At 42.9% G+C, this 9808-nt stretch overlaps 1 pseudogene; it reads right to left on the bottom strand.

Moving 5' to 3' along the window:
- Positions 1 to 5032: 5032 nt before the first annotated feature.
- Positions 5033 to 9579, bottom strand: LOC100772876 (annotated as a pseudogene).
- Between the last annotated feature and the right edge of the window lie 229 nt (positions 9580 to 9808).

Genomic DNA, 9808 nt, shown 5'->3' with positions numbered 1-9808 from the left:
TTACCTACTGGTGAATTTGGTGGGGAGCTGTAGGATAAAAGAGACAAGGAAAGAACACCCTAATCCTGACTTGACCCCAAGCCAGAGATCAGGGCCAAGAAAAAGAATCTCACCAATTCCTGAGCTTACCCCAAGATTAGGCCACAAAAATCCCACCAATCCCAACGTAACCTGGAAAGCTCTGCCCTTCTCCCAGAAACCCTATATAAAGCCTGCCTTATGCTCAGTTCGATGCTGCTTCTCACTGGAGCAGAGGCAGGCACTCTCCTGTAATTTTCCTGCCCAATAAATCTTTCCCCCTCAGAGCTATAATACTTACAGGAGCATTTGAGCATTTACTCAATTGAGGATCCTTCCTCCCAAATGAATGTAGCTTGTGTCAATTGACAGAAGAAGAAAAAAAAAAAGATAGCCAGCATATATGGCTTCTGTGAACTGAGAAGAGCCTAGGATTAGATTGTGCTAAATATGTTAAGGGACATGGAAGTCACCAAATCTAGTGGAGTTGGATTGGTGACTGTTAGCTTAGGGCTTCTTTATTCTCAGCATAGACTTGAAGACTCTGACCACACTGACCTATAACTGTTACCCACCAGGCTCACTTGATCATCACTATACCTCAGTTCCTTCTGATCCCTGGATTTGGTACTCAGCCATGTTGTACATGCACCTTCAACTGCAAGCTGCAGTTCTGGCCATTATTGGAAGCACTTGTTCTAGGAGACAGTGTTTTACATTGACTTGCCCATATGTTTTATAAAGCTACACATACATATATAATCACCATTTCTCAGGGACCTCCTTTATCCCAAGAAGCAAGGAGGAAGGGAGCTGGCATTCTTGCTGCCATAGTGTCTAAACAGATGGAGTCTTCAGGATGGCCCCACTGATATTTCATCTCCTCTTATCCAACATCCTTGGGCCCCTGTCCCAGCCCCAGAGGATAAGAGTCCAAGGTGGGCACTGGTGAAGGACCATCTCCAGTTTTTCTCAGAAGCCCCATGGGGCCTTCCCACTAGGGTCCTTAGGCTGATGGAGCTCCCTCATACCCCATGGCCTTAGGAGGCTAGCAGGGAGAGACTGTGCAATCTAGGAAGAACCCTCCATAGCAATGGGAAAAATAAAAGTTGTTAAACCCTGAGGTGAACTCAGAATCCTGTGTTTGTCTACCATTACTCTCCTTTCCAGGTCCATATGCTGCTCATTGCTGCAATCCAGGACAAGAAGTGACTGTGAATGAGAACTTCTGGGAAGACGCTGTGTCTGTAGAGACTGAGGATTAAAACTGCAGTACTGTGAAGAAACTGGAATGTTACTTTGTCTTAGACGGCTTCTAGTCCTCTGGAACAGCCATTCCTTGCCCACTTTTGCTTGGGAACTTACATAAGGTAATAAGGTAATAAAGAGATTGCTACCACTTTATTTCTTTCAGTGACAGAAATACAAATTCTGATAAGGCCTCTAAATATTTCAAATGTAAAATCAGGCCTTGCCTTTTCTTAGAATTAATAGGCTTCCTACTGAAATATGTAAACTCACAAATAGGTCTCAGTGAAAAAGCAAACTCAAAACTACCATGCTGTTGTTACTAAGATTGTTCTTTTACTAACCCTTTACAGAAAGAAGAGGGGGAGGAGGAAGAGGAAGAATGAAGAAGAAGAACATCACAAGGAAAAAAAGTTTTATTCAACCTCATGGTTTTATGTAAACTCACCCAAATACCTAGACAATGTCTAAGTCCCATTCCCTTCATAAATTGGAGCCCAGACATTTGTGCTTTCTCTGGATCCCAATAGGACTGGTAAAGCCATATTGTGAACTGATACCAGAAGACAACAAAAGAGGGACACTATCCTGAATTTCAACTGCATGTAAACTTCATATTATCCACCCCCCAAGACAGGGTTTATCTGTGTAGCCCTAGCTGTCCTGAAACTCTGTAGACCAGGCTGGCCTCAAACTCACAGAGATCCGCCTGCCTCTGCCTCCCAAGTTCTGGAATTAAAGCATGCACCACCAACACCTGGCTTGTTTCTCAGGGATCTTGAAAGATGTGTTTCTGTTTACCAGGAAAGCCATTAAAGTCATATATATATATATATATATATATATATATATATATATATATATATTCTGAATCAGTTCAAAGACACCCACCCTACTGACTGTCATATAAAATGCACTTTTTTTCCCTGCCAAATTGCTGCTCCCTATTCTCAGACACAGCCTGGCAGTTTGTTCCCCCTATAAACTTTTCTTTTTACCAATGGAGCAGCCCAGTTCAGTGGTTTCAATGTGCCTCTGCTTACATTATTAATGCATTGAGTAATGTGACAAAAATACATGAAATATGGTACAGGGTGTTAGTGTAGTGAAAAGAAGTTTGGTAAATGGGCAACCTCCAAAGCAATACAGAGAAACCCTGTCTTGGAAAAGAGAGAGAGAGAAAAAGAGAGAGAGAGATTGAGAGAGAGAGAGAGAGAGAGAGAGAGAGAGAGAGAGAGAGAGAGAGAAAGAAAGAAAGAAAGAAACAGAAAGGAAATATATTCAGGGGCTGGAGAGATGGCTCAGAGGTTACGCGCACTGGCAGCTTTTCCAGAGGTTCTGAGTTCAATTCCCAGCAACCACATGGTGGCTTACAACAATCTGTAATATTTGGTGCCTTCTTCTGGAGTGCAGGCATAAATAAATAAGTAGTCTAAAAATATAAATATATTCATAGCTGGGTGGTATTGGCACACTCCTTTAATCCCAGTACTCAGGAGGCAGATGTAGGAAGATCTCCAAGTTCAAGGTCAGCCTGGGCTACAGAGTGAGTTCCAGGACAGTCAGGGATATACAGAGAAACCCTTGCTCCAAAACCCAGAAATAAATAAACAAATAAATAAAAATAAGAAATAAATTCATTGAGAGGTGGGGAAAGAAGAAATACATTCATTATAACACTCTCATCTGTCAACAGTTTCTGGCTAACAGTTTGCAGATGAAATTGCAAATTGCCTTACAACATCTCAGTCCCTTTAATATTTTACATGTTCAAGTTACTAAAATCCTGATAAATAGCTGCTTTATTCTTTTATTGTTTTCAATATGTTGCCTAGTTATTCAAAGAATCCATAGAGGATTGGCTATACAAGAAAAAACTACTATGTAAACATAACACAACAAAATCAGAAGGGGCAGATGTCAGAGACAGATGGTCTTCCAGAATAAAATAAGACCACAATGGCAGGATTTGTGGAAGAACTCAAGGGTCAAAGAAACTTCTCAGGCTCTGCTTGCAAGGCTATCTCTAGTAACTAGCTAAACAATATATAAAAAGAGAGTAATGAGAATAATGAAAATTGTTCATTTTTTAAGCTCTCAAATAAGTGACTTTATTCCTGTCCATTATCACAGACATTTACAAAACCATAACATGAATTTACCTTAAAAAATAACATATAAGGCGCTGGAGAAATGGCTCAGAGTTTAAGAGCACTGACTGTTCTTCCAGAGGTCCTGAGTTCAATTTCCAGCAACCATGTGGTGGCTCATGACCATCTATAATGAGATCTGGTGCCCTCTTCTGGCATACTGGCAGAACACTGTATACATAATAAATAAAATCTTTTTAAAATATAAATATATATGTATTGGGTGTGGTGGCGCACGCCTTTAATCCCAGCAGTGGAACTGGGAGGCAGAGGCAGTGGATCTGAGACCATCTGGTCTACAGAGTGAGTTCCAGGTCAGCCAGAGCTATGCAGAGAACCTTTGTCTTGAAAAACCAAAGCAAGCATATAAAGTTATAAAGCAATGACACAGCACAAAATCATTCAGGGAGTTTCAGGAGCAACCTTTAATAATCAAAATGGAAATGTGAAATAAAAGAATGGAGCCAAGCCGGTCATTGGTGGCACACGCCTTTAATCCCAGCACTCGGGAGGCAGAGGCAGGCAGATCTCTGTGAGTTCGAGGCCAGCCTGGTCTCCAGAGCGAGTGCCAGGATAGGCTCCAAAGCTACACAGAGAAACCCTGTCTTGAAAAAACCAAAAAAAAAAAAAAAATGGAGCCAAATTTAAATTTCCAACTTACTTCTACTTAAGGCATTATGGAGTCAGGCACCAAGCATAGTGGTGCATGCCTTTTTTTTTTTTTTTTTTTTGTGAGAAGTTTTATTAGAAACAGGAGGGGGAGAAGGAAAGAGAAAAGAGGGAAAGAGACAGGGAGAGGACAAAAGAGAAGAGGGAGACAGGGAAAGTCCTGTCTGTCCCATGGGAATAGCAGGAAAAAGAGAAGGAAAAGAGAGTGGGAGAGAGCAGAAAGAACATGGTACACGCCTTTAATCCCAGCACTTGGGAGGCACAGGCAGGGCAGCTTGATCTACATAGTGAGTCCCAGGACATCCAAGGCTACATAGTGAGATTCTGTCTTGAAAAACAAAAATGTCATGTAGCATCTTACAATACCTTGTGGTCTACATATATGACACATATCCCACATATATACATACACAAAATTATTTGCAGTTCAATTTAGTTTTGTTTGTTTGGTTGGTTGGTTTTTGGTTTTTCGAGACAGGGCTTCTCTGTGGCTTTGGAGGCTGTCCTGGAACTAGCTCTTGTAGACCAGGCTGGTCTGGAACTCACAGAGATCTGCCTGTCTCTGCCTCCTGAGTGCTGGAATTAAAGTTGTGTGCCAACCTGTTCAGTTTATTTTTTTTAAGATTTTATTTACTATGTATACAATGTATACAGAAGCCTGCATGTATGCCTGCAGGCCGGAAGAGGGCACCAGATCTCATTATAGATGGTTGTGAGCCACCATGTGGTTGCTGGGAATTGAACTCAGGACCTCTGGAAGAATAGTCAGTGCTCCCAACCTCCGAGCCATCTCTCTAGCCCTCCCACCCCCATTCAGTTGTTTGGACTCTTCACAAAACAGGGGAGAGAGCAGGAACTAAAAAGGTTGGTTTGGTATAACTGAGATATTCCTTTTAACTGAGCACTGATGAGTAGTTTTCTTCTGTAGTATTTCTGTGAAGGCTGACTCAGGTGGTTTTCTTGAGATTTGATAATGTATTACACATTAGTGTCATGCTGGGGGAGTAACTCTTACTCTGAAAACAATTTAAGAACCCCCCCCCCATTTTGCTATCATGCCTTGGAGTGCCCAGCTGGTTACTCAGGCTCATATTATTGGGAAAATTCTTAGAAATACTGTCCATATCTCCTGAGGCTAAAGAGCCATTCATGTGATGGGACTCCATTCCTCCTAATTTACCATGGGACCATCTCACCCAGGGCCTATTGGAAAATTAAGTCTGTTAGGCCCAGAAGGTACTGCATTCATTAAAGTATACATGTTATCTCTAGAGTTGGTTGATTGTTCTGTACTAGGCATGACGGGTGTTCCTGGTGGCCCTCTACAGCCTAGAAGACCTACTTAATTCCCAGGAGACACTGAGGAATATCGTATTAAATTGGCATTTGTTGAGTTTGGCCAAGGTCTACTACCATCTGGACCCATGTTCATTCCATGCATTCCAGGGTTACCTAAAGTATTCAGTAAGGGTCTCTATAGAACATCTCCATAGTTCTATGGTCCCAAAGGCAACATTCCTCTTGGAGTCATTCTCTCATTGGCCCATCCATGTTTGGATGTCTTTGTCTTGTGGGTCCATTCTGCTGGGGAAGTGATGGTTGACTTCCTGGGACACCTCCAAGTACCTGATTAAGTACCCTGAAAGGAGGCCTTGGACCTCCAGGGTACCAAGATGACATAAAAGGTTGAAAAAACCCTGGTGGCATAGGACCTCCTAGTATGACGTCTCCTGGGGAAATGTTTTCTAGCACAGGGCTGGAAGCTGCTGCAGCACTATAATCATAGAAGGCTTTTGCTTTGCTTGAGTGTTGACAGCAGTTTCTGGAGCTGCGTAAGTAGAGATCCTAAGTTATATACCACCAAGAATATAATAATCCTGGTGGTTCTCTTAATGTGGTGTTTTCCCTCCCATCTTATCTCTGATTAAAATATATGGGCCAATTTCTGAGCTCCTGCATGGAGCAGATATTCATATACATATATGAATGTCAATATGAGGCCTGACTATTGGGTGGGATGGCACTGATGTCACTTGTCTTTGCTGTACATGCTTGGGCAAAGAGCAGCTTCCACTGTCACTCATCTGTCCAACCATCACAGCCTACCCTTGTTAATTCTTGATGTGAACCCAGAGTCTTATGTCTCTGTCTACCATTACCTTTCCAGATCCCTTTGATGCCCACAGATGTGCTGGCTGAAATGATGGCTGTAATAGAAACCCTAACACAGAAATTGGTACCAGAATTGTGGTGTATTGCTGTGATAGACCTGATCATGTTTTGGGAAGGATTGTGGACTTCTGGAAAAGCAATTAAGTTCAAAATTCAATGATTTGTTGTGGGATCTTAGAAAATGCTGACAGTAGTGCAGATGATGGAGATTTGTCAAGTGGTGTTTTGAATTAAGAATTTGTGGTTCTATCGAATTGAAAACCCTGATATTAACCCACACACCTATGAACACCTGATTTTTGACAAAGATGCTAAGATAGCATCTTCAACAAATGGTGCTGGCACAACTGGATTCAGACATGCAGAGGATTGCAGATAGATCCATATCTATCACCATGCACAAAACTTAAGTCCAAATGGATCAAAGATCTCAACATAAACTCAGCCACACTGAATCTTCTAGAAGAGAAAGTGGGAGATACCCTTGAATGTATTGGTACAGGAGACTGCTTTCTGAACATAACACCAGTAGCACAGACATTGAGATGTACAATTAATAAATGGGACCTCCTGAAACCGAGAAGCTTCTGCAAGGCAAAGGACACAGTCAGTAAGACAAAACGACAGCCCACAGAATGGGAAAAGATATTCACCAACCCCACATCTAACAGAGGGCTGATTTCCAAAATATACAATGAACTCAAGAAGCTAGCCACCAAAACACCCATCAATGAAATTAAAAAGTGGGGTGCAGAACTAAATAGAGAATTCTCAACAGAGGAATCTAAAATGGCTGAAAGACATTTAAGAAAGTACTCAAAATCCTTAGCCATCAGAGAAATGCAACTCAAAACAACTCTGAGATACCATCTTACACTGGCCAGAATGGCTAAAATCAAAAGCACCAATGACAATCTATGCTGGAGAGGATGTGGAGAAAAAGGAACACTCCTCCATTGCTGGTGGGAGTACAAACTTGGGACCACTTTGGAAATCAGAATGGCGTCTCCTCAGGAAAATGGGAATCAGTCTACCTCAAGATCCAGCAATTCCTCTCTTGGGCATAAATCCAAATAATGCACATTCATACAACAAGGACATATGTTCAACCATGTTCATGGCAGTATTGTTTGTAATAGCCAGAACCTGGAAGCAATCTAGATGTCCCTCAACTGAAGAATGGATAGAGAAAATGTGGTACATTTACACAATGGAGAACTACTCAGCGGGAAAAAAAGCAATGGACTCTTAAAATTTGCAGACAAATGGATGGAACTAGAAGAAACCATCCTGAGTGGGGTAACCCATTCACAAAAAGACAACCATGGTATGTACTCACTCATATATGAATTTTAGACATAAGGCAAAGGATTACCAGCCTACAATCACCTTCACCAAAGGAAGTAGGAAACAAGAAGGACTCTAAGAGAAAAATGCATGGACCCTGGAAAATGGGAAGGGGCAGGATCTCCTGAGCTAATTGGGGAGCATGAGGGTAGGGGAGAGGGAGCTGGCAGAATGAGAGGAGAAGAGGATGGGAGAGAAGGAAATGGAGGAGCAGAAAGGTTGAGTCGGAGGAAGAACAGAGGAGATCAGGATGAGAGATATCATAACAGATGAGAGATCTGGCACTAGGGAGATTTCCAGAGATCTACAAGGATGATACCAACTGACAATCTAGGCAATGGTGGAGATAAATGCCCTTCCCCTATAATGAGACTGATGACTACTTTATATGCAATCTTAGAGCCCTCATCCAGTGGCTAATGGAAGTAGGGGCAGACACCCACAGCTATACACTGAACTGAACTCTGGAACCCAGTTGCAGAGAGGGAGGTATGAAGATCAAAGGGGTCGGGACCAGGCTGGTGAATCCCACAGAAACAGCTGGCCTGAACAAGGGGGAGCACATGGACCCCAGACTGCTGTCTGGGAGGCCATCACAGCATTGATCCAGACCTCTGAATGTGGATGTCAACAATGAGGCCTCCACACTCTATGGGGCCTCTGGTAGTGGATCAGTATTTTTCCCTGGTGTAAGAAGGGACTTTGAGAGCCCATCCCACGTGAAGGGATGCCTGGTCGCATGGGGGAGGGCCTTGGCTCTGCCCAGGATGATGCTGTGGAATTTGGGGAGCCCCTGTGGAGGGCCCTACACTCCATGGGGAGCAGAGGGGGGAGGGGGCTGGTGGGGGCTGGGGGGAAAAGGGAGGAAGAGGGAGAAGGGATTGACATGTGAAGCAAGCTTGTTCGTAATTTGAACTAATAAAAAAAAAGTTTGTGATTCTGGTCAGTTGGGACTGACGAATCATCTTCGATTAACAAGAGACCAAGACCACTAGAGTATAAATCCTTGCTGGTCAGTTGGGACTGGAGAATCAACTGTGATTTTAACAAGACACCATAACTGAGGCTGAATCTTCTTGGAAGTGTATCCTCAGGGTCAGCATATGGAGACTGTGATCCAGAGGCAGCCAAAGCTGTATCTTATGTTGGTAATATGTAAGGTGGCATTGATTTTGAAGGCATGAAAGGATCATGGAGAGCAATAAAGGCTTGGCATTGTGTGACAGGGCTGGAATCCCAGAAGAGGGAATATCAGAGAGAGGCTATTGGTGCAAGTACAGCCTAGTTGCAGCAGAAAACCCTGGTATTTTGGAGATGCCAGTATCTCAGGATGTCCACCAAGAACAACAGCAGGCATGGAGTGGAGTCAGTGTGCTGCAGATAGCAGGCCCGAGACGTGGAGCTAGCTGCTCAGCCCAGAGGATCCTGAGTGGGACTCAGATGTCAAGCACTGAACTCTACACTATTGACAGTTTGAGACTTTTTTTTTTTTTTTTTTTTTTTTTTTTTTTTCAAGACAGGGTTTCTCTATGTAGTCTTGGCTGTCCTGGAACTCAACTTTGTAGACCAGGCATGCACCACCACCAGCTGACTAGACTTTGAGCTTTTAAAGATTTTTTTTTGGTAGAGGGCAGTTGAGACAGGGTTTCTCTGTGTAGCCCTGGCTGTCCTGGAACTTGCTCTGTAGACCAGGCTGGCCTATGTGCTGGGATTAAAGGGAGATTTTTTTTTTTCCTAAGTGTTAGTTTTACAGGGATGTTAAGAGTTTTAAGAGATTTTGGATATTTAGAGATGGAACTTTTAAAAACTGTGGGACTTGTATAAGTTTGATGTTTTATACGGTGTGTGTAGGTGCTGCTACTAGATGTTCTCTGGAGCTGTAGTTACTTAGAGGCAGCTGTGAGCCTTCTGACATGGGTACGGAACACAGCTCTGGTCCTCGGAAGAGCAGCAAGTGCTCGTAACCATTGACCATTGATTCATCTTTCCACCTACCTCCTTTTTTTTTTTTTTTTTTTTTTAATAGAGTAGTGTATACTCTTCAGCTCTCTACAGGGTCTCAAGCTCTCCCATCCAGACCATCAGAGGTCCCCCATCCAAATGCTACTTGCCTATTTTTACCCCTGCTACCAACCTGCTCACCACCTTATGTGGCCTGTGCTCTACCTTGCCTCTCCTCATGAAGTGGCAGTTTGAATAAGAAT

The sequence above is a fragment of the Cricetulus griseus genome, chromosome 2 (genome assembly GCF_003668045.3).
Source record: "Cricetulus griseus strain 17A/GY chromosome 2, alternate assembly CriGri-PICRH-1.0, whole genome shotgun sequence".
NCBI classification, from domain to species: domain Eukaryota; kingdom Metazoa; phylum Chordata; class Mammalia; order Rodentia; family Cricetidae; genus Cricetulus; species Cricetulus griseus.
The sequence above is the reverse complement of the archived record's forward strand: the minus strand, read 5'-3'. Positions and strand labels throughout refer to the sequence as shown.